Source organism: Halichoerus grypus, chromosome 5, assembly GCF_964656455.1.
Source record: "Halichoerus grypus chromosome 5, mHalGry1.hap1.1, whole genome shotgun sequence".
Lineage (NCBI taxonomy): Eukaryota > Metazoa > Chordata > Mammalia > Carnivora > Phocidae > Halichoerus > Halichoerus grypus.
In genome coordinates, this window is record NC_135716.1 from 51,395,580 (window position 1) to 51,422,131 (window position 26,552).

The 26,552-nt window shown below is 37.5% G+C and overlaps 1 long non-coding RNA gene across 5 annotated transcripts in view; it reads right to left on the minus strand.

Annotated features, from left to right (window-relative positions):
- Positions 1–26,552, minus strand: part of LOC118541227 (uncharacterized) — a 191,898-nt gene that overhangs the window by 7,248 nt on the left and 158,098 nt on the right. For 4 of the 5 annotated variants that reach the window (XR_013447809.1, XR_013447808.1, XR_013447812.1 and 1 more), the window contains 2 exons: positions 4,028–4,176; positions 3,408–3,569 (listed from right to left, as the gene is read on the minus strand). This is a non-coding gene — a long non-coding RNA (uncharacterized LOC118541227). The remainder of the gene's footprint in view (positions 1–3,407; positions 3,570–4,027; positions 4,177–26,552) is intronic. The other variant, XR_013447811.1, reaches the window with a different exon arrangement.

The following is a 26,552-nucleotide window of genomic DNA, read 5'->3' on the forward strand; positions in this document are numbered from 1 at the left end:
GAGAGACTTCCATGGACCAGACAATGAGTTAATTTATTCCTAGATAAAGTTTTGCTACTAATGTGAATGAAAATTGCTCTCTACAATGTTTTGTGATCACTGCTGATTAATATAGCTCTTTATTTTTATATGCATTTTATAAATATTCAATTGCTTGTTAATCTTAATACTTTTGAGTTATTTCGAGTTTATCTGGATAACAAATCACATTATCTACAAATAATAAGTTTGCACCATCCTTTCAAATATTTTAACTTCAAATTTGTATTTCTTTATAGTATTTGGTAATGGATTTCAGAATAATAGTAAGCCTTGAATTAACTATTAATTCAAATTTTCATTCTTTATGTCTGTGTTTTCTCTGTTTTACTTAATTTTTAATTATGAGAGCTTTGTTTATTTCATTAGACTTTCCAAGGAAGCAATTTTTGATAGTAATTTATCACTTTTTTGGTGGTTTTTAAAATTATTAAATTCTTCCTTTGCCTTATCATTTATGCCTATGTTCTTAATTTTTATTTCATGGACTTAAAAAATATTTTGAATAGGACACTTAATTATTTCATTTTCTTTCTTCCTATTTCAATAGTAAAGGTTTTTAAGGTATGAATTTTTGTTATTATATGTATGGATGCATCTCCTAAATCTGGGGTGTTCAAAATGACATAATTTTTTAATTTCTAAAAATAGACTTAATTTCTGACCATGAGCTACCAGCCTGCTTGGTACAAACAACTTTTTCAACTTTACTGTGTTAGACCTTACAATGTTGGCTCCCAGAGAATCATGCTCCCAGTTTTCAAGCCTTGTATAGTTCTCTCCCATATTGATTCTGGGCTTGGACATGAGACTTTGGCCATGCATCAACATGCATGATGTGAACAGAGGGTTGACAAGCATTTGTACACCAGGACTTATCTTCTTGGAACTCAGTCTCCATGCTATTCTCCTGAAGAGAGAGGACATATGGAAATACATTCTCTGAAGGATAAGAAACCACATGGAGAGCCAAGGGAGCCTGGCCAACCTCCCAGCTTAAAGCAGTTGACACTATGTGGAGTAATGAACCACCCAGTCAACCAAAAGAATCATAAAAAAATAATAAATGCTGTTATTTTAAGACACTAAGTGCTGGGAATGTTTGCTATGCAGCAATAGGAGACTGAAAATTTTTCTGTTTAAACTTGATCTGACTCAATGATTTTTCTGTTTAGCTAAGTTTCAGAGAAGACTATTGAGAAGGAAGATATTTAAGTCTCCATGTATCAAATATGCTACCCCACCAAGAAGGCAGTAATGTCTACAGCCAAGTGTAGATTGGAAAGGCTTTTTTTTTTCTCTTTTGTTTTCGGTTGCAAATGAATCCTTATCACTTTATTAATGATCCAATAGAAACATAGGACATGATTTATTAAATATCAATATTCTCAAAGTTCTTACATGTAATTTTTAAATCATATCTTCTTTTTTTTTTTTAAAGATTTTATTTATTTATTTGAGAGAGAGAATGAGATAGAGAGAGCATGAGAGCGGGGGAGGGTCAGAGGGAGAAGCAGACTCCCTGCTGAGCAGGGAGCCGGATGTGGAACTCGATCCCGGGACTCCAGGATCATGACCTGAGCTGAAGGCAGTCGCTTAACCAACTGAGCCACCCAGGTGCCCCTAAATCATATCTTCTTTTGAAAATACAAGATGCCGTGCATAATATTTAACCAATGGTGATTAATTTGTTGTGAGTTATAGACCTTTTTAAATAAATGAGAAATTTGTGTGCCCTCTCCTCAGAAAAATACAACTTCACAAAGAAATTATTACATACAATTTCAGTAGTTTCATGGACCTTCTGAGGCAAAATCATGGACTCATTAAGGAAAATATGTAGCAATTTTCAAATACATTTGAGCCAACTAATCTGTCCACAGATAAAAGCTTACTGGGAAAAAAAAAAAAAAAGAAAGAAATAAAAGAATAAAAAACAGAGCTACCATCGTTGAAGCAGGGTGGTGCCCAGCAACCCACCTGTTGCCTTCAGTCTTCCATTTACCTACCCCCACACCACATCCCTCCACAGAGAATAGTTTGTAAATCACTGTTTTAAAATGACATGTTAAATCAAATACCTAGATGGGCGCCGGAGTGGCTCAGTTGGTTAAGCGTCTGCCTTCAGCTCAGGTCATGATCCCAGGGTCCTGGGATCAAGCCCTACATCGGGCTCCCTAAGGCGGGAGTCTGCTTCTCCCTTTGCCCCTTTCCCCACTCCCGTACTCACGCGCGCGTGTGCTCTCTCTCACAAAAATAGATAACTAAATCTTTGAAAAAAAAATTAAATACCTAGAAAAGAGATAAATAAACATAATGGGGCTGGATCCAGAGAAGTTCTGACACAAACTAAGAGCAAGTATAGAATAAGGAGAGACTGGATTCATTGTAGTAAAGGTAAAAGAAAATAGTGTGTGAATTACTGTGGACAGAGGCTCAACACGAGACAGTAAATTATCTGCTGCTTTCAAAGAAGTTGGGTGGCCACTCCAATTAATTTTATGTGTCAACTTGACTGAACCATGGAGTGCCCAGATATTTGGTCTCACATTTTTCTGGATGTTTCTGTGAGGGTGGTTTTGGAGATTAACATTTAGATTGTAGACTAATAAAGCAGTTTAACTCATCCAATCAGTTATTTAAATAAAACCTTAAAAAGCCCAGCTCTCCCAGAGTAAGAGAGAATTCTGCTTGATGATCTTCAAATTGGGACCACAGCTATCCAGGTTTTATGGCAGCTTCCAGCCTTTGGATGGGAACTGGGGCTGGGCTTTATAGATTTTGGACTTGCCAGCCAATTTCGTATAATAAATCTCCTTGTATATATTACATACTATATCCATGCATCTATAAAATAAGGAGCCCCGGAGAACCCTAACACAACCATATATCCCACTGTCCAGGACAGAGCAGGTTTATGCCTATGATCCAACTGTAAATATTAATAGCTCCCCTTTTCCCTCACAGAGGCATCCAATGCTTTTGTTTTTGTTTTGTATCATTTTTGTTTTCACAAAGCAGAGGCAAGTCATGTTTGTCTGAAATGTGTTATGAAAGGGGACCAGTGGTGGCCCCAGCTGAGTGAGTCGTCTGTTTGTTGAGGGCTGCCCCGAGCAAGGCAAGCCCACTGGGGACTAGGGACAAAAGCCCCAGTGGGTGTGAAAGTGAGCAGTCTCACAATTTGTCAATAACAAATGGGTGGGCACACACGATAGGGCTGACTGGCTGAGAGGAGGTGGTTGTTCACCCAGCCCAGGCTACTCTTTCCAGAGCCAGTGGAGGCTGGTGGTCGCTGGTCCCACTGTGTCCTGACTCAGTGCCCCTCCCAGCTTTGCCCTGCCCCTTGGAGCCTGTTGAGGATAAACTACCTGCTCATCCACAGACAGTCCTGGCTCTCGGCAGGTTTGTTCCAGTGCGCACAGCAGTATCAAAATGTCCTTGTTCCTCCCACGGTCAGCCTGGCACGTCTTAAGCAGCCCAGCAGCACTGTCAACGCAGGAGCAGAGCCACAAGTATGACAGAACGTGCTACTTAAATAACCAAAAAAAAGAAAAAGTATTAGGTCGAGACAACAGTTCTTGTTAAGTTCACAAATTTCTCAAAATTATTTCTTTCTCAAAGTTAGGTTAGCACCATGGTTTAATGGAAATGCTTCACCTTAGACAGAAGGAAAAGCTAACTTTGTTTCACATTCACCTTTTCCTCCACACAAGTGAATCGAAAGTTCTAAAACCTTAGAATATATTACCATTTAAATTCCATCCTATAGGATTATATCTTCACACTTTGGTTCTTTTTACAATTAATGGTCCATTTGTGGAATGCATATGTAGTTATTTCAGTTCTATATGGCTCATTAGAGAGCCTTCTCAGTGATGGGTTTCATTCCCCTTAGTCTGATATGAATGTATTCATTAAGGACATACCATAAAATAACTAATAAAGTAAATTTTGAACATTTAAAAAGAAGTAATATAGCACAACTTACCTTCCTTAAAAAATAATTTAATCTGCTGTGGCTGTTTTAAAGATCTGAATTCAGGAGAAAATTCTTTACAAGGGGTTTTTATTGTAACTTGAAACCTGACTCCTCATTCAGATGTGCATATTAATGTCTAATGCATATCAGAGTAACTCCTGTGGGAAGAATAAATGTGTTAGACTGTGCAAGTATAAAAAAGTAAGAATAAACATGAAAATTGGCAGAGGGTCAGGTGGGAGGAACCTCCATTCTATTTATCCTTCCCTGAGTAATTTCCCAGTTTCCAAGAGACTATTGTCCCATTTAAGTAGTAGAGCTGATCATGATTTAGTCGGACTTGTGGATAAAATCCTATGTAAATGTGTTGCTCATTTGAATTGAATCAATTGAAAAAATTCAATTCTTTTTTACACTTACTTTTCTGTTGTTTCAAGGAAGGGCCAGACTGTACCTTCCTGATTAAAAAGGGATTTCTTCAGCAAAACTCCACTCAGACACACTGACAGTTTTATACTGAGAAACAAAACCCTAGATTTTTCATTGGCAAGTAAAAATTAGGTTTTTCTCCTTCCTCTACTGACAACAGGAAATTAACAGAAAAATATTAAATAAAAAAGTAACTGTCCTAGATGCTACCTATACATATGAATTATATAGGACATATTAAAAGCAAGACTAAGTTATTGACAAATTGTGAGACTGCTCACTTAACCACCAGTACTATCACTTACAAGTAAATAATTCAACTGAGTACCAAGATCTAGAGATGCCTTTCACTGCTTTAGACCATAACATGATTACCAATGTGTCATTTGTAAGGCAAACTCCTTTATATTCACACACAGGCTGTTTGATCAAGCTCCATTTCAATCCAGCATTTAACATTCAAGTTCAAACCATATAGACAATAGTAAACAAAACCATCATCCTTAAAGTGCAATGCTAACAAACTTTTGAATAAATTACCCTTTTGAACCGATATTTTACTAGTTTATTGCTACTGAGCTAAGATAGATATTTTTAAAGAGTATATCAGTATTGATAGGTGATACAATGGTTCTCTTGTTTTCAATATTGCCCAAATCATATGTAATTGAAAGAGAGACATGAGACATTGATGAAAAAAATCTATTATTCTTAGTCACATATTATGATGGTTATAGAAAACTGTAATAAGAAAATATCAAAACATATTAATAAGGCTATAATTTTTATGAAATGTACATCAAAATAGACTTCAAAAGATCTAAAGAAGACTATAAATAAATAATATGAAATAGTTTCCAATTTTTTCAGATGGGATTAGGTTTTTAATTGACAGGATAGTGAGATATAAATAGTCAATTCAGGAGGAGGCTAAGTTAGCCATTTAAGAACACTGACAGATTTTTTGATGGCTGCATAATATTCCTTTGTATATATATACCACACCTTTATCCATTCATCTGTTGATGGACATCTATCCATGGTTTGGCTATTGTGGACATTGCTGCTATAAACATTGGGGTGCACGCACCCCTACGGATCACTACATTTGTATCTTTGGGGTAAATACCCAGTAGTGCAATGGCTGGGTCATACGGTAGCTCTATTTTCAACTTTTTGAGGAACCTCCATACTGTTTTCCAGAGTGGCTGCACCAGCTTGCATTCCCACCAACAGTGCAGGAGAGTTCCCCTTTCTCCACATCCTCGCCAACATCTGTCGTTTCCTGACTTGATAATTTTAGGCATTCTGACTGGTGTGAGGTGGTATCTCATTGAGGTTTTGACTTCAATTTCCCTGATGCCAAGCAATGTTGAGCACTTTTTCATGTATCTATTTGGCCATTTGGATGTCTTCTTTGGAAAAATGTCTGTTCATGTCTTCTGCCCATTTCTTGATTGGATCATTTGTTCTTTGGGTGTTGAGTTTGATAAGTTCTTTATAGATTTTGGATACTAGCCCTTTATCTGATATGTCATTTACAAACATCTTCTTCCATTCTGTCAGTTGTCTTTTTGTTTTGCTGACTGTTTCCTTTGCTGTGCAAAAGCTTAAAAAAAAAAAAAGAACATTGACAGAGTTCTGAATCTCTAAATTTGTATGTGTTTTGTCTGTCTTACCTTTCCCATCTCCTCTTTCAGCTACTTATAGCAAGACATTCAGCCTTAAATAGTCTTGCCTGTCATGAATAAACTATACTCCTAGCAATGCATTACATAACTCTTGCACGGAAACATATTTATTAAATATTTAAAATATTTATATTCCGTTCTGGCAAGAAGGCTGATTCATGGATGTAAGAGCCAGGGTCAGTTGATAAAGTTGATATTAGCCAACTGGGGCAAGACAGAATACAATGGGGGAAGGCCTTTGTTTAAAAGTAAAAATGGAGGGGTGCCTGGGTGGCTCATTCGGTTAAGTGTCTGCCTTCGGCTCAGGTCATGATCCCAGGGTCCTGGGATTGAGTCCTGCATGGGGAGCCTGCTTCTCCCTCTCCCTCTGCCACCCCACCCCCCCGCCATGCTTGTGCACTCTCTCTCGCTCAAATAAATAAATAAAATCTCTAAAAAAAATAAAAGTAAAAATGCATACTAACTTGATATTTTGCTTATAGAAACAGGAAGACAGTGGCAAAAAGAAAAGAAAAATGATCGAGAACTTGGGTTTGAAGCTCACCAAGTGGGATTCCTCACATGACTCTATTTCCTGCAAGCTGGGTAATCTCTCAAAGAAAAATCTATAAAATCTGCTTAAAAAATGGCTGAACTTACTCCAGATATTAGTATTAAACAAGGTGATACAATTGTAATATGGCTATATTTACCACACCTGAGAAAGTCACCAGGTGATTTAGTTCAAGAGTCTTAAGCAGAGGGATGTGGCTAGGAGCAGAGTTTTCAACCCCCAATTTTTTACTTACAAATGTCCTTGGGATTTGCAAAGGGTGGGGAGTTGGTAAGAGTAAAATAAACAGGAATAAGACAAGTCATAGGGCAAGGTCAAGCATCTCTCCTTCTGGGCAAAAACAGCAACAGACCCTGCATTATGAAGAAGTGAGGCCCTCATGAGACACTGACAGGAGGAAATGCTAAGACTGGTATACCTGTTGGAAGCCCATGGAAGGTGCATGCTCAAGTGCAGCCAGAACAGCTTGCAATGGCTCAGTTCCTATGTGAAGCAAGAAAACCCAACAATGACTCTGCGTTGATTATTTGCAGGTCCTTTTACTGGCTCTTCCCAGATATCAGGCTTCCTTCTTGGGAAACTTTTCTTGGGATCAGCTATCAGAGATTATTCGTTCTGAAAACCTCCCCTTTATATATTGTTTGTCCTCAAGCCATACATATTGAGAGAGACATATATAAATATATTTTCTATATCATTTTCCATATTTCCATAAGTATCTATGGAAATATTTTCTTCTGCCAAAAACAGAAGACAACTTATCAAAGCTTTTCACCCATCAAATGGCAAGTTTTGTCCTGTTTTGTCTGTTCTGCAAACCCACTTCTCCTTTCTCATTTCTAAGCAAAATCTTTTCTCTCTTCTCATATCCTTTAACAAATAGCACTTAGTAGTCCTCAAAATTCAGTCTGAATGAAGGAAAATAAATTCCCTTTTGGCTTAATCTTCAAATCCAACTAGGCACTAAGATGAAGAAATAGTTGCATTCTTCTAATGCAACAGAGAGAGCGAGAGAGAGAGATGAGCATCTATATCCTGCCATATATTCACTGAACTCTCTGAAGTGCCTTCATGCAATAAATATTAATACAATAGATAACATTCTATGTTTGAGAACCCAAACTTTGCTTCCCTGGGCTGTCAGCCACAATAGAATACAGCTGTGGTCTTTGCAGTAATTTTCAATGTTAAATTCAGACTGCTGTTGTTCTTAAGCAAAAACATGTTTCCCTCTATGTTTGCATATCTTTTATCTCCCTATCTATCCTGTAACCACGGTACCAAAGTGAATCACACTTAAAACAAAGCATTACAATGTGACTGTGAGAGCCAAAGCTGTCCTTGAGTTCCCCACAAAAAAAATGGCAGCAGCAGTGATAATTAAGGATTTTTAAACCTCCAAAGGGTGGATGAAACTCATGGACTGCTAGACTCCTTTGAACTTGTGCTTTAATTTAGTACATTTGCCTGTAAGCCAAAACCAAAGAGATACCAGTAAGACAACTTATCAAAGTTCTTACCTCATTGAATGGCAAGTTTTAGAAAAGTCTTTGTGCCTCCTTGACACTAGTCCTCTACATTACTAAAACCATTTGTATGTCTTCCATGGGGAACACAGGTCAGTTACTTGATCCCTACTTTTGATGCTTCTTAGATACCCAAGGCTTCTCTATCTTCTTTGACCTTCAGAGTTCTGTAGCTCTAATGGTCCAATGGCCCTGTGTCCCTGTAGCTTCTGAAGCCAATTTACTAGCACGGTCCATTTCTCCCCCAACATTATCTTAGGGAAGTTCTCCTAAACTTAGAGCTCCATCATCTCACAAAGCTGTACAACCCCCCTGTCCCACCTATCGCATTCCCCCTGAATTTCAACATCCACTCGAAAGAGACTAGATTTGAAAAATCCCTGTCTGAACTTAATCTATGAAACTTTTGGCCCACTGAGAGTACCACTTCACCCCCATCTCCTCTGTACAGTGGCTTTCCATTAACTCTTCTCCCTCACTTTGTCCATATTTGTTTACAGCATAAAAGTGAGTTCTGACACAAAGCTGTTACTAAAAAAGAACACATTTATTTTCATTATTCACATCATCTGCCCTTTAGAACTAGGCTCAGATAACTATAATGTTGAATTATGATATATTCAAGTTTTAAAAAATTATCAGCACTCCTCTCCTCTTTCAACAAGAGATTGAGTGGAGAGTTTGGCAATCTGAGAATTATATACAATTAGGGTAGAAACACAGGTGTTGCCAAACACTAGTGCTGCAAAATAACATTAATAGTATCACCTGCAGCCCTAGAGTGATATTATTTCCTTGTAAGCAAACAAATTTTTTCAGTTAATCCCATATTGGGTCATACCTCTGTCAATGTTTATAATGAAGGTGAGCAGTTTGTTTTTGGCCCCAGGACATGCTGTAGGAAATAAAATGTGCAACCTCCACTGTGCCTTGGGGAAGCATTTAGACATCTGTACATTTTACATAGTCTTTCCTATGTCGCCATAGAGAGTATCATCTTGTCTTCTTCTTTCGTAGCTCTGGGGTAATATACAAAACTGGTTTTGAGTTATGAAATGCCAACTGGAGACCTCTCAAAGTGTTCTCAAATATAATTCACCTTTTTGGAAATAGAGATTATCAGTTCTTCCAAAATATGATTTAATTACACATACTTACATAAAATGTCATCATCCTAGTACACTTGACATTTTTAACACATATCCTAATCCTGTCATCTATATCAATGACAAATGACATAATAAAAACCTACTTAAAAATTATATCATCTGAGGGCGCCTGGTGGCTCAGTTGGTTAAGCGACTGCCTTCGGCTCAGGTCATGATCCTGGAGTCCCGGGATCGAGTCCCGCATCGGGCTCCCTGCTCAGCAGGGAGTCTGCTTCTCCCTCTGACCCTCCCCCCTCTCATGTGCTCTCTCTCTCTCTCTCAAATAAATAAATAAAATCTTTAAAAAAAAATTGTATCATCTGAGACATTTTATATAATTATGGGCAATTAGAATTTATAAAACATTTAAATGAATTTAGCTTTTCTTTAAAAGCCCAGTAATCTCATAAGAAAGCTAAAGCAAGCACTGAATACTCAATCTATTAATCAATAAGCCTGGTGAGGAGAAGCAGGCACTAGCCTGAGTCATGGCACCATCACTACCTCACCTTTGACATTGGATGGGCACCTCAGCCTCCTCAAGATTGTTTCTTCACCAGCAAGACTAAATGACTAAATTAGAAACTTTCTAAGGTTCTTTCAAGCAACAAATTCATAATCTCTTAATATCTACTGGGTATCTATATGTCCAGAACTTGCTAGATGCTATGAGGGGTCTAGACACAGATCTTATCTTGAGTTGCTTATAGTCTACTTTTGTAAGAAAGAGGAAAAACATGAGGAGTCCAATAAAGGGCAATTAATAAATAATTACCACAGTATTTACTAGACAATGGATGGTAGCTAATCAGAGTTATAGGAACTGAAAAAAGACAGGAAGGAGTAGTGGGAATCTCTACATTTATGTTTAGGAAGAACATCCAGATTCTCTTTGGGTTAACTACAGCCTGCTTTTCCTAGAAAACCTACTACTGGATGAAATTATACCCAAATCAATATATATTTATTGAATATTTTCTACAACTTATTTCAACATAGGATTTTCCAACCAATTTCATTTCATCACTGTCAGTTCTTCTACTAAACTTTGAATCCCAAGCTCTTTGGAGTTGTTAGTCCTTGCCCCTTGGTCTGGGCAGTCACTCAGTGTTACCCAGCAAGAGAGAGGTGTGGGAGAGTTGGAATGCAGTTTCCTCACTCTTGGTTTAATTCTCCTGGGGGCCTGCTGCCTCTGTGACAAGATGCTCCCAGGTGAGCTTCCTCTTACCAGTGCTTCCTGCACACCCTGCCACAATAAACTTCCTCAGATCACTCCTCTCCTACAGATCCCATCAGATGATACCATGCCACCTAGGCAGGGAAGAACCTTAGAAACTATCTAATCCTATTTCTTTCCACCAGCCCGTAGCTGGTAGCAACTGCAGAATGGCAGGGTCCAGTACTGTGAAGTGATTACTTAGTGTACGGATGCTGGCAGGACTTCATCACAAATTGGGACTTTTCCCGCAGTCAACCAACATTAACTCCCTATTTTATAAAATCAAAACATAATTCCTATCTTATGGGTTATCATGAAAAATAAATGAGACAAAGTCTGTGCCTAGTATAGTGTGGTGTTTAATACTATATCAGCGATGTCTTTTTCTTTTCTGTATTAGGATGCTTTGGCATCTGGGACCTTGCTGACCTGGGAGGGACAGCAACTACTTGCCTGTGTGGGCATCTTTCAGATGCAAACCAATCAGTGCAGATCGCACAAATCCAACCACTTTCTTTATCAGCCTCTCATATTCCAGGCCACTTTTCACTTTCTGCTAGAGCCAAATACCAATTTATACCCCAAAGCCTACTGAAATCAAACTAACCTATCCTAAGCTGCTTCTCTTGCCTTGCTCATTCCCTCCCACAAATAAAGGAACTTGTCCATATTTTCCTCTTACTTCCTCTGCCTTCCAACCTCCCCAGTACTTCCCTGTATGACCCTGCCTTGTGTGCCATGCCCCCTGTTTCTAAGGATCTGTGAATACAATAAACTTCTTCCTTTATGACGGTCACTTCCATGCCTGCATGTCTTACCTGATTAAAACAAATCCCAGCTCCCCTTAAAAAAAAAAGCATATTCGTTTTCCCTTTTTTGAGCCTTTCCAAGTGATGGATAGCCTATCTTTAAACTTGAGCAGCCCCCAACTGTAACTCCTAGAATCCTCTCTTGCCCTAGTAAACTGACAACCAAGATATATTACGTTTTATGTACCCATGGCCTGGCTAGCTTCCCTGTCCCTCTTTCAATCTATACATTCAGTCTCGGGGAGAGTTCCACATTTCACATGTGGTTTTGCCACATCTCAAGTCCTTTCTCTCTCTGATCTGATGTTCTGACCTATCTTCTATCTTTTCCCTATGCAGTTTTCTTTCCTTAGAATAAACAAAACTTGGTTTCCGTCACAAGTCTAGAAGATTTGCCTGTGTAGGTGCTCCAAAACTCTCATCTTACCAAATCCAAACCTCTCAACACACCCAAAAATGAAAATCAGAATTGTGTTAAGAGTAAGAACAATGGATTTAAAAAGATTTTATTTTAAAAATTGACTCAGACTATCTGCAGTTCTTGGAAAAATTGCCTAGCCTCTCTGAGACCTAATTTTTTTGCTTGTAAAGTGGAGATAATAATAGTATTCATATCACAGGGTGGTTATAAAAATTAAATGAGATAATATACGTAAAGTGCCTGATACGTAATATGCCCTAAAAATAGTAGCTATTATTGGTGTGATTTTAATTGTGGTTATTATTATGGCAATGTTAGTAGTAGTGGTTATTTTAAAAATAAGGAAATCTCTGAAAACAAACTTTGGAAGCACCTTTAAAATGCTTCTACTGTCACCTTGGAAAAGTGTGGCTTAATATCTGGCTTTAAAATAATGTATATTTTCGCATATCTCCATCTATATTTAAAGACAAGTCCAACTGTTTAAGAATCTACAATGCAGAGGCAATTCTTATTGGCTCAAACATATTTATTAAAGGAATAAGTATCCATTCATTGGATGTATGAGTGTGTATTTGCCTAAAACATATCTAGCTCCAAATATACAAAAGAAAAATAGGGGCACCTGGGTGGCTCAGTCGGTTAAGTGTCCAACTCTTGGTTTCGGCTAGGTAATGATCTGAGGGCTGTGAAATCAAGCCCTCCATCGGGCTCTGTGCTCACTGAAGAGTCTGCTTGGGATTCTTTCTCTCCCTCTGCCCTTCCCCTCCATACACTCTGTCTCTCTAAAATAAATAAATCTTTAAAAAAATAAAAGAAAAATAAACATTATTTTATTTTTGTGTGTAACTCTGCATAGGTCATTTTTTTCTTATGCATTGTCATTTGATCCTTACAAAAATCTAGTAATATGAGAGTAAAAGGAATGACGTGGGCATAAAAACACCATTATCATCATTTACACATGAAGAAACTCAGGGAAAGTAATTTGAAATTAGTAGAATGCCTAACTTCATATATAAATGATTTTCATAATAATCCTGACTACTCCACTGAAATGACTCTTGTGAAGGCCACTTAATATCTCCAAATTACCAAGTCCATTAGTCAATTCTATGTCTTTATCTTACTAAAGCATTTGACAACATTGAACACTTCTCCCTTCTGAAATATTTTCTTCATTTAACTTCTTTAACACTGAATTACCTAATTTTTGTTCCCACTTTCTCCTGCTTTCTTGGTCTCTTTTTGCTGGATGCACCTCCTACTCCTGATTTTAAAATTATGGAGTAGCTCAGATCCTTCTCTTCTTTCTGTAATTTCCCCTTAGATGAGTCCTACTGCTTTAAACATCATCTAAATGTTGGTGATACACAGATTTATACCGTAGCACCAGCCTCAAATCCCATGAGCTCCAGAACTGGATATTTACTACTTATAGTACATCTCTATGAATGTTTTACAGACACCTCAAAACTTAACTTATCCAAAACAAATACATTTAATTTCTGACCCCATTTCTAATACAATCTCCTCTCCTAATCTTCTCGTGTCTAAAATGGCTCCCATCATCCAGCCTAAATCTGAAATAGATTCTTCATTTTTCCTAACTTCACAGAGACAATCTGTCAGAAAATCTTGCCTGCTTGAACTGCAAAGTGTATCTTCAACCTACAACTTCTTTTTTCCACGGCTGCCTCTCAAGTTCAAGTTTTGTTATTTCTTACTTGAACTACTGAAATCACTTTTTAACTGGTTGGTGTCTCAGCTTCTATTTTTGCTCTCCCACATTCCGTTCCCTACAAAACAGCTAGAGTAATCATTATAAAACATACATAAATTGTATCACTTATCTGTTTAAACCCTCTAAAGACATCCCATTATTGACAGAATAAAACTGAGCTCAATATCATGGCCCCAAAGCCGCCACATAGGCAGTTTCTTACCTACCTTTCTGATCACTTTGGCATAATATTCCCCTTCATTTACAACATTCCACCCACACTGGACACCTTTCTCTGTTCCTTGATCTTGTCAAGATTCTTCCCACTTCAGACCTTTTTTTTTTTTTTAACAGAGTGTCCACCTGGCCTGGAATGCTATCCTAGCACATTTTCAAGTTGTTGGGGCCCTCTCATCATTCAGGTCTTTGTTCAAATATATACCTACTAAGAGCTCAGTTAATGTGGTTGAATCAATGGAATGAATGAATGAAATGTAATCTCCTGAGAGAGACCCTCCCTAAGTATCTGAAGTATATTCATCTAAGTACCCATCAGTCATTCTCTAGCATCACCATGTTTTATTTTTCTCATAGAACTTATCCCTTTCTGGAATTATTTATTTTTGTGTCACCTGTTGATTATCTGGGCATGCCATAAGAACAAAGTGTCACGAGAGCAGGGATCTTACCTTTCTTATACTCCACTGAATCTCATGCCTGGAATAGTGACTAGCTTAGAGTAAGATTGCAATGACAGACATTTTGTTGAATGAATAAAGGGTGGATGGATAAACGAGTTATCTCCATTTTACAGATGAAGAAAATGGGACTTAGAGAAGTTAAATAAATTTTCTAACATCATATAGGTCATGTACATTAGTGGCTCAACAAGGATTCCAAGCTGAAACTGACTCAAATTCCTTTCTTTTTCCAATAGGCCATGGTAAGTGGCAACTTGAGATCCAGACAAGTTGTGTAGGATCATTTCTCCCTGCTCCTCCTCAATAAGTTTAAATATAAATTCTGGGAATAAATAAAAGGCAATCAAAGAAAAACTCTGGAAGGTGAAAAGAGGAAGGCAAACTGGTTTGCAATCCTAGGGCTAGAAAAAGAATACAAGAGGAGGAAAATTTACATGCACTCTCTTCCCAACCTAGCAATAGGAGACAGCCAAGGGAGGCTCTTTTCTTCCCCCAAAGCGATGGGAGTCCCTCTGATAACACCAGCCAGTTGTAAGGAGAATGGGCAGGGAACCCCACTAACAATAAGCTGCTAGGGGAAGTGCTCTCCTTCCATGCATGACCTGAGACTCTTACTAAGAGACAAAGAGCAGCTAAGCAACACTGGCAAGAGGGATCCTGCCACAACCCCACCTGGCCCAGGAAGCCTCAAAGTCCCTAAGGGCTGAGGTTCCCCCACCTCCACCCAGAGACACCTGCTGCCTAGCCTCAGGAAATCCCTTTTGCCCCATGCCCCCTTAGACAGCATCAGCAAGGACCAATAACAACCACATGAGTTCCTATTAAACCAAATAGACCAAAATAACATTGCAAATACTCTGAAAATTAAACTGCTATTAGAACTACACCCCAAAACAATAACTCAGGGCCTAGGTACTAAACAACAGGGTAGTTGCTTATTAAATATAAGATTTAAGTAATATCCAGGGGCACCTGGGTGGCTCAGTCATTAAGCATCTGCCTTCGGCTCAGGTCATGATCCCAGGGTCCTGGGATCAAGTCCCACATCGGGCTCCCTGCTCCGTGGGAAGCCTGCTTCTCCCTCTCCTACTCCCCCTGCTTGTGTTCTTTCTCTCACTGTCTCTCTTTCTGTCAAATAAATGAATAGATAAATCTTAAAAAAAAAAAAAAAAAAAAAAAGATTTAAGTAATATCCAGAGTCTCCTGTCATAATAGATGTAATGTCCAGGATTAAAAAAAAAATCACTCTTCATGCAAAAATCAAGGAATCACAACTTGCATGAGAAAAGCAATCAACTAATGTTAACAACAAGATGGATCAGGCAATGAAATTATCTGAGAAGGATTTTAAGGCAGCCACTGTAAAAATGCCTCAACAATCAATAATAAATTGCCTTGAAACAAATGGAAAAAATAGACAATTTCAGGAAATAAATGGAAATAATAAAAATTAACTAAATGGAAATCATAGAATTGAAAAATATAATAAGAAAAATAAATATGGTGGATGATCCCAACAGTAGTGGAGATGACAGAGGATTGAATCAGTGAACTTAAGGAAAGATCAATAGAATTTACTCAGTATAAAAAAATAGAGAGAACATAGACTGGGAAAAAAATGAACAGAGACTTGGAGACCTGTGGGATTATAACAGAAAGATCTAACATTCATATCATTGGAGTCCCAGAAGGTAAGGAGAAAGTGGGGCTGAAAAGGGTATTCACAGAAATAATGGCTGAAGGTATCCCTAATTTGGCAAAAGACACAAATCTACAGATTCAAGAAACTAAGCAAACCTTTTTTAAAAAGGATAAACTCAAAGAAATCCTTGGGAAGACCATCATAATTAAGCTTCTGAAAAGTAACACAAAATAAACATTTTGAGAGCAGTCAGAGAGAAGTGATGCATTACTTATAGGAGAACACTCATTGTAATGACAACGGTGTTTTGTTTTTTTTTATGTGAAACTGTAGAGAGCAGAAGGAAGTAGCCAAATTTCAATATTATGTTTTCCTCCCCAACAAACAGGAAGAATTATTAACTCTCTTTGGATATATAGAGAAATGTCTGCTGCTACTTACCTAGAAGCAAACTAGATCAAGTTGGAATGTGAGAAGCAGCTCTCTGCAAATCAATGCTCGAAGTTCCACTGGAGGTATTTCTTTGAGGGGTCCCCTGGGTTCTCTCTAAGTGAATATCTTCTTTAATACATAGCCTACATATTAAGTCCTAAGAAGGGTTTCTAAGTTTTAGAAAATCTATCCAAAACATTTTCATGATACGCAGTAACCATCAGAGAGAAACTTAATTTTATTTATGTAGCTTAGTCAGGATAGCAATTCTAGCTTGGAATTTCATGCCTTTAGCAGATGAATGCTCAATTTCCAATGTTGTACTATAATCTCAAGTTTAGTCTTACCAGGCACTGCCTCTGAAAAAGGAGAGTCATGCTGGAAATGTACACAGTATTCCTTTTTGTGGATATATATCAAAAATAGTTTTCAGACTTCCTCTTAAGATTAGAAACCCCCCTGAAAGACTGCTTGGTATTTACGTGATAGGGAACTACCAGGAAAGAGTGAGGGGAAAATAAGACTGCTAATTGTAGCTTCTTTAAAAGTTACTGCCATTATGTGGCCTTGACATTTCATTTTATTTAAAGTATGCTTGTTTTATATCTCAAAAATTCTTTTGAAATGATTAGGCAGTTAATAAGTCTTTCGAGAACTAAAGGCAGTCTTTTAAGTGTGCAGGGTATTCCAGCTTTGCCCCTGATAGTATATCCTCAATGAAATGTAACTTGAAAATGGATTTTCTTATCATCCATGAAAAAGTATAAACTTAATCGAGTTTCAATTTCTTTATCTCAATACCCTTTTAATTGACACATTGCCTCACCTAATGAAAAAGCACCCTCTCCACAATCACAACTATTAGAATCTTATTTTGGCCTTGTCAAGACTAACTGACAGCAAGTTGAGGCTTAAACACTGATAGTTGAAAATCTTCTAATCCAAAAGCCAGTAAAAATCTTCAGTATCCTCACTGAATATATATCTATTATTCTTTATACCTAACTTCAAGAGGATTTAAAATGACAGATAACAAGATTCAAGAAAGCCTAATGCACTTTAATTCTAGCTTTAAAAGTCTTAGGCACTGTGTTTTTTTTTCTCTAAAATATATTTAAATATAGAAAAGGAGCTAAAGGTAAGTTATACAGACTTCTTAAAGCATACCATTTACTGCCCTTTAAAAAATAATTCAATTTGTCCACCATCCAGGAAAAAAAGTATGAGCCCAAAGCTATGATTGAGCATATCAAAATTCCAGTCCTCAAAGAACATATACTCAAGATATAGAGCATATCCACTGGGATATAGCTGATCGTAACTCTCTATTAGCAGCCAAAAGCAAAGTAAATCCACAAACAAGTGAGCCTACAAGTTTCTGAAACACCCAATCCTATTTTGTTAAATAGCATAAAATTGTGATGCTGATGGTGAAATCAGAGTTCCTCACTGGTGATTAGAGAATGTATTAAATAGCACATAACTCATCTAAATGGTGCAATACCACACTTACATTAAAAATCACAGAATAGGGGCACCTGGGTGGCACAGTCGGTTAGGAGTCTGACTCTTGGTTATAGCTCAGGTCATAATCTCACAGTCATGAGACTGGGCCCCATGTCGGGCTCTGCCCTCAGCAGAGTCCGCTTGGGACTCTTTCTCCCTCTCCCTCTGCCCCTCCCTGCCACACTCTCTGTCTGTCTCTGTCTTAAATAAATACATAATCTTTTTAAAAAATCACAGTACACACAAAGGTGGGAAAATGCTTACTCTATACTGCTAAGGAAAAAATATGAAATAATGGCCACAGCAACTTCTTGCTAGACACATCTCCAAAGGTAAGGGAAACAAAGGCAAAAATGAACTATTGGGACTTCATCAAGATAAAAAGCTTTTGCACAGCAAAGGGAACAGCTGACAAAACCAAAAGACAACCAACAAAATGGGAGAAGATAGTTGTAATTGTCTTATCAGATAAAGGACTAGTATCCAAAATCTTTAAAGAACTTATCAAACTCAACACCCAAAGAACAAATAATCCAATCAAGAAATGGGCAGAAGACATAAAAAGACATTTTTCCAAAGAAGACATACAAATGGCCAACAGACACATGAAAAAATGCTCACAATCACCTGGCATCAGGGAAATGCAAATCAAAACCACAATGAGATACCACCTCACACCAGTCAGAATGGCTAAAATTAATAAGTCAGGAAACGACTGATGTTGGTGAGGATACAGAGAAAGGGGAACCCTCCTACACTGTTGGTGGGAATGCAAGCTGGTGCAGCCACTCTGGAAAACAGTATGAAGGTTCCTCAAAAAGTTAAAAAGAGTACTACCCTATGACCCAGCAATTGCACTATTAGGTATTTACCTCAAAGATACAATGTATGTAGTGATCCGAAGGGGTACCTCCACCCCAATGTTTATAGCAGCAATGTCTACAATACCAAACTATGGAAAGAGCCCAGATGTCCATCAACAGATGAATGGATAAAGAAAATGTGGTGTATATATATAATAGAATACTACTCAGCCATAAAAAAAAAAAGAAAGAAATCTTGCCTTTTGCAACGACGTGGATGGAACTAGAGGGTATTATGCTAAGTGAAATAAGTCAGAGAAAGACAATTATATAATCTCACTCATATGTGGAATTTAAGAAACCAAACAGAGGATCATAGGGGAAGGGAGGGAAAAATAAAACAAGATGAAATTAGAGAGGGAGACAAACCATAAGAGACTCTTAATCTTAGGAAACAAACTGAGGATTGCTAGAGGGGAGGGGGGTAAGGGGATTCGGTAACTGGGTGACGGACATTAAGGAGAGCACATGATGTAATGAGCATTGGGTATTATATAAGACTGACGAATCACTGAACTCTACCTCTGAAACTAATAATACACTATATGTTAACTAATTAAATTTAAATTAAAAAAAAGAAAAACTATGAAATTGTATTTCTAGTAGCATCCAGATTTTTAATATATCTCTCTTATTCTCATTTATTGCTTTGTATTCATATATGATTCAAATATGTGTATGTAAATATACATATAAACCCCGATTGTGAGTCACAGCTGAGTTTTCACCAGTTTACTGAGTTTATCATACTACTTTTTGCCTCTAAGAGTGATGATTTTCCTTTAGTAAATTAAAAAGACAGAATTTACAAGTGACATCACCAAGATGGATGAATGTCCTTTAATGGATGAATGGATTTTAAAATGTGATATATATATATATATATATATATATATATATATATACATACACACACACATACATATTTATACATACATACACACACACACAAGTATGTGTGTGCACACATACAATGAAATATTATTCAGTTATAAAAAAGAAGGAAATCCTGCCATCCTCAAGGATGGACCTTGCGGGTGTTATGCTAAGTGAACTAGGTCAAACAGAAAAAGAAAAATACTGCATGACCTCACTTATATGTGGAATCTAAAAACATCAAATTCATCGAAACAGTAGAATGGTTGCCAGGGGTTGAGGGGTGGGAATCATCCATATGTGGAATTTGGTACAAACATTCACTTATAAGATGAATAAGGTCTAGGGATCTAATGTACAGCATGGTGACTACAGTTAACAATACTATATGATATACGTGAAAGTTGCTAGAAGAAAAGCTTTAATGTTCTCACCATAACAATAACAACAAAATGGTAATTATGTAAAGGATGTATTAACTAATCTTATTGTGGTAAACATTTCATATTATATACGTGTTTCCGATCATTGCATTGTACACCTTAAACTTACATAATGTTAAGTGAGTTATGTCTCAATAGAGCTGAGGGGAGAAAAAAGAAGACATAACCTGGCAAGGTCAGAAGAGAAAATAATTTTTCCAAAGTGGTCACTTTGTTGTGAGTTGATAAATTAGAAAACACTTGCTCTTAAAAAGTAAATTCAAATGGTAATTACAGTTCAAGATAGGCTTATCTTCAAATAGATGGCTATAAAAATCCTCAGAGTCCTTCATCATTTCAGATAATCTCTATTAAAATGAGCATAAGTGACAACCTTGAATAGTGGCATCTAAGTCATAAGAATGAAGTCCTATAGTAGGGGCCAGAATATAGCTGGGGAAGGTTTGAATTCATATGTATTTGAAGAACTGTGCTCTTATAGGTACAGATCCTCTGCTATATACATTCATAATCTCATCTAATGCTTCAATCACAAATTAGAAATTTGAGGTCACAAAATCTTTGCAAACTTCCCACTGGTCAAAGGTGGTAAAGGGTAGAGCTTAAATGTTTCACTATCAACTCTTCCCTACATAAGACTGATGGTGACATCCCAAATCAAAATGACTGAGAGAGTTATAAAGGAAGAATGGGTATATGACAGGTTGTTGTCAGGCCCCTACATCTGAGTAAACAGCATGACCCCCTGTTGCTCAAGACATACATTTTTTATGCTTCTCTTTCCCTCAATACCATTATTAATCTATCAGCAAGTCTTGTCTAGTCTACCTTGAAATCACATTTCAAATCCCCATACTTTGCTCTGTTCCCGCCAACCACCACTCTACTCCAAGGCATAACCATGTCTTGCTTGGCCAATGCAATAGACCCCTAACTGGGTTTCCTAATTTTATTTAGGGCTCCTTCTAGTACGTTCTTTGCACAGCAGTCAAAAAATAGAAATTAAATAATGCCACTCCTTACCTACAAACGTCCTATTTTGGTTTACAAGTAATACTTGCAAAAATCTATGAGATTGAGCCCCTGCTTTTCTCATTTCTGTGTACTCTCATTTCCTGACACTGGCCTTTTTTTGACTTCTTAAATGACCAAGCTCATCCTCAGACTTAGGGCCTTTGCACTAAACTGCTCCCTTCTCTCAAATGTTTTTCTCCCTGATCTTTGCATAGCTGCCTTCTGGTCAATCAATTCTATGCTTAGATGTTACTTTTTCAGAGAGACTTTTCTAACCTCCTAATACAAAATGGCCATAACACAGACACTTTCTATCATGTCTTCCTATTAAATCTCTCTTTGTAACACTTACCACTATTTTATTAGTAGTATTTATTTACTATTTCTTTGTTAATTACTGATCATCTCTGTCTCCCCACCAGCATGAACCTAATCCAGATGAGAAAAGACTTGTCCTCTTTTGCTTACCTCTGAATCATCCAAACAACCTGATGCCCCCAAAATAATTATTGACTTAATCAATGACCCTAATTATTTTTTCAGCAACAGAGCCTTTTCTTCTCATCCTGTAATGCCCTTTAAACATGCAAAACTCAGAGGCAGTTTTGACTTCTAATGTTCTACCACAATATCTCCTATTGCAAGAGTTAGCCCAGCAACAATAGTTTCATCCTTATTAACATTTTAGTATTTTCTCTTCTATATCTGTTCAGGAAATCCATTTGATCCTTGTTAAGGAAAAGCCATCCATAGTCAATGAAAATCAAAGTAGATATAGCCAATAACTTAAGCTCCAAAATTAATAACTAATAACTCAAAAGAGCAATTGCATTTTGAATGTGGGAAGCAGACATATGGTAAAGCAGCTCTAGGTACAACACATGCTATGAACACAGTAACACTGCATTCATGGCTCAAAATAAATTAGCAAACAGAATGAATAGCAAGCTAAATGCAAAATAATGAAAGGGAGGAGAGAAGAAAAGGAAGATAAGAAGAAAGGGGAAGATATTACAAAAACTCAACTGTAAATGAAAAAAATCATGAGCAGTTGGTATGTGTACAAGTATCATAATGTCTGTTCCAATGGTTTCCAAATCAGAACTACCTAGGAAATCCACAGTCTCAGGTCCAAGTCATTGATACTCGTATTTCAAAGGCTTAGAGTGGAGACCTAGAATCTATATTTTTGGCAACTGTCCCACACTTTCTGAATTTAAAAGCTCTGATTTTGTTCCACAACTTGCATTTTGCAGAGGGGAAAACAAAGGTCCACAAAAATTCTTGAAGCCCAACCCAATAAACAGTGAATATTAAGTTCACATGGATTTTTTTTTTTTAGATACTAAAAGATCTCTTTAGAAGAATTTCAAGTACTTCAGAAAAACAGATGAGTGAAATGGATTGGTAGTGCAATTAATAAGGAAGACTGAATATACCCTATGGACATATTTCCCAAGGAGTATTTTATTGTTTGAAAGCACCTCACATCAAGCAAGTACCACTCTCTAACTCAAATGTTTGTTTCTTTTACTTGAGTTCCAAGTAGAAAACTGAGTAAAGGAAATTCATAAAGGCCAGTTATGGAGGTGTTGTAGAAATTAAGTAAGAAGTGACCATATCTTAGATTCATGGGACTGCTATGTGAGGTCATAAAGGTTGAGCACAGCATCACTTCAGGGCCTCCAGTCACAGAGACTGCAGCATGAACGGTTCCCCTGAAATAGTACAAGGAAACCTATAGGCTAAAATGGAGGGAGGAAGGGAGAGCCAGAGTGAGAGAGGTAAACAGCTGAGACTAAGATATATTTAGGATATGAAATGCATATGATTTACATATACAAGTAAATCATGAGTTTATGTGAAGATGCAGTTACATCGTTGCCATTTCTAATATTGTATGTTTCTAGGATTATATTATCTTTTTATTTAAATTTCTCCATTATCTTTTATACAAATTATATCCTACATACTGACCCAGAGAGTGGAAATAAAAAGGGAAGAGAAATTCAAGTTATTAAAAGGATTTATGCTCCTTTATGAATAAATGTTCTTCTACATATTTTCCAGTGATTCCTGTAGAAATAAAGATATTCTACCATCTTCATTTCTAAAATAGCTCAAAAAGAAATAAGTTTTTAGTAATAAACTAATAAATCAAGGAGTAGGCAGTATAAAATAAATATTTCAGAAAAAAACTTTTCTAAGACTTTTTTTTTTAAATGTAGTATTTGCTATTTCATCTGTGCTGAATTCCAAATCACTATTAAGTATTTTCTACTTAACCTGATTTGACAAAGAAAAGAAACAAATGATATAAATAGCAGTGTCCTTTAAAAAAAATACTTGAGAATCTACTATCAGTGTTCAGAAAGTCAGAAAAGGAAAAATGTTGCTACATTGAAGCCATCACCTAAATTAATTTTGTTTATGGTCTCTCTGCTAATGTAGACCAGCTAAGAAAAGCTCCAAATTTAGTATACACAATACAGTCTTTGCAGTTCCTAATTTAGTATCTCTAAGAAAAACAACAATCAGGTTTGCATGCATTGATTTTTTTTCCCACTAGACTCTCCTGTAGTTTATTGTTCATGACTTAATTATCCATAGTTCTATAACTTTAATAAAACCTTATGCAATTAAGGAAGCTTAAATTTATTCCAAATCAGCTTGCAACACTTGCAAAAAAAGTTTACCAGAAAAAAAGTTAACAAGGGCAAAGGTTATCCTGTAAGAAGACCTTTGGGTTGTTAACTTAAAAATTTTAAAAGGCAAATTAAAGGTCATTTGTAAAATAAATGACCAAGAAAAAATTTTGATGCTTGTGAGAATGAACAAGTGTTATAAAGAACTAGTAAAGGAAACATTCCTATGAAAAGAATGGATTAAATCCATACCTTATACCAACAACTACACACTCAAAGAGAGGCCCTACCAGTTATATGTTTGGCAGTATTATTATCCCACCGAATCAACCAGAAAACTGAGTCAGAGGTCACTCAAAAGAACACTGACTAGACTCTTGACCAAGATGGTGACATAAGAGGATCGTGAATTTCCTTCTTCCCATGTGCACACCGAATGTACCAGCTATACGTGAAGCCATTCCCTCTGACAGAAATCCAGAAACTAGGTGAGGGACAGGAGTCTCATGCGGCAAAAAAGAAAACATACATATTGAAACAACTCAGAAAGGCTGACACAATCTCTTGCCATCAACCCACCCCCTCACAGACACATATAATTGGAATGGAAGTTCAACTCCCAGATTCTGCCTGAGGAGAGAAGGGTTCGGACGGCACATCTAGTATCCCAACGTCAACTGCCCAACCTAAGGGGCTAAGCCCCCCTCACCAGCCCCTCACCTCCTCCCCCACCCTCCCCATTTCTGCTCTGAAAACCAAGGAGACTTACATTCACAAGTCCCACAGGCCTACAGCCAACAAGCACTCACTGCAGCTGTCCCCACAGGGCTCAGCACAGAAAAAAAACAGGCAAAAATCCACATCTCCCAGGTTCTCCCTGGAAGACTGCACACTTTATAAGCTGCTGCCTGAAGGTCTGACTTCCAGTTAGCAAGCACCACGGTGGACTGCAATACTGGGGGAGCTGACGGGTACTTTCTGTCTTCTCCCTCCTGGTCATTCCAACAATAATATCAAGTCGCCAGCATCCCCCTGGAAGTAGCTTGTTCACACATCTAAAGCCCCAACTTTTAAAGCTGCCGCTTTAGGGACAGGCCCCAAATCACAAAGCTCTGATAGCCAAGAGGTTTCAGCATTATGTGTCCCACAAGACTACAGCAAATAAAGAAGCAGTTGCTAAACAGCAGGCAAGCATTCCCAGTGGCTATTCCCCTAGGGCTCAGTGCAGAGGGAGCAGGCAAAAACCCATCTCCTCTGAGGGGCTTAACTACACTCTTATAGAGACCATCTTTCAACATCTTCACAAGGTCTTCCCTCCCTGTGTGTCTCCATCCTACTCTCCTCTTATAAAAACACTGGTCATGGTGCGCCTGGATGGCAAAGTTGGTTGGGCATCCAACTTATGGTGGTCTCATGGTTGTGAGATCGAGTCCTGCATAGGGCTCCATGCTCAGAGTGTAGTCTGCTTGAGATTCTCTCTCCCTCTGCCCCTCCTGCTCGTGCTCACTCCACCAAACCCCCCCCTCTAAAAAATAAATAAATCTTGAAAAGAATAAAAAATAAACCAACACTGGTCATATTGGATTAGTGCCTATCCCAATGATCTCCTTTTTTCTTTTTCTTTTTTTAACTTTTTTTAAATTTAAATTCCAGTTAGTTAACCTATAGTGTAATATTAGTTTCAGGTGTACACTTTAGTGATTCAACACTTACATACAACACCTAGTGTTCATCACAACAAGTGGACTCCTTAATCCCCATCACCTATTCCCCCCTCCACCTCCCCTCTGGTAACCATCACTTTGTTCTCTACAGTTAACAGTCTGTTTCTTAGTCTGTTTCTCTTTTTCCCCCATTTACTCATTTGTTTTGTTTCTTAAATTCCACATGAGTGAAATCATATGGTAACTGTCCTTCTCTGACTGACTTATTTTGCTTAGTGTATTACTCTCTAGCGCCATCCACATTGTTGCAAATGGCAAAATTGCATTCTTTTTTTATGGCTAATAGTCCATTATACATATATACAACAACTTCTTTATCTATTCATCAGTCGACTACTGATGGACATTTGGGCTTTTCCCATAATTTGACTATTGTATCCAATGATCTTTTTTCATCTTTTTTTTTTAAGATTTTTATTTATTCATTTGAGAGAGAGAGCAAGCACAAGCAAGGGGAGATGCAGAGGGAGAGGGAGAAGCAGGCTCTTCACCAAGGAGGGAGCCCAATGCAGGGCTCAATCCCAGGACCCTGAGATCATGACCTGAGCCCAAGGCAGACGCTTAACGACTGAGCCACCCAGGAGCCCTGAACTTTTTTCATCTTAATTACTTCTTTAAACACCCTATCTTTAAATATAGTCACATTCTGAGATCCTAGGGTGTAGGACTTCAACATATGAATTTGGGAAGGGACACATCTAGCACATAACACCATCTGAAGCCCTCTCCCACATTCCTACTACCAGAGTCCTAGTTGAAAGCCCATCTCATGATATATACCCTAGAATTTCAACCCTAGTCTAATCTACCTCCATTTCATCTTCCACACTGCCCTCATTCTTGCTTTATTTCTACTAGGATTTTAAAACAGAATAAAATAGAGCCCTTAGAATAAGATATTTATTGCTGCACATAGTGTCACTCTGAAGAAAGAGTTTACATGTGTTTATGAGCATGTCAATCCTGGATAAAATAACAATAAAAATAATGGCTTAATAATGGACTACTTACTATATGTCAGATATTAAGCTAAGTGTTTTACAAATATTACTTGATTTAATCATCACACCACCACCATGAATTAAATATTATCTGTATTTTACAGATGGATAACCCGAGACTTAGAAAAATTAAGTAACTGTGGGGGCACCTGGGTGACTCAGTCGGTT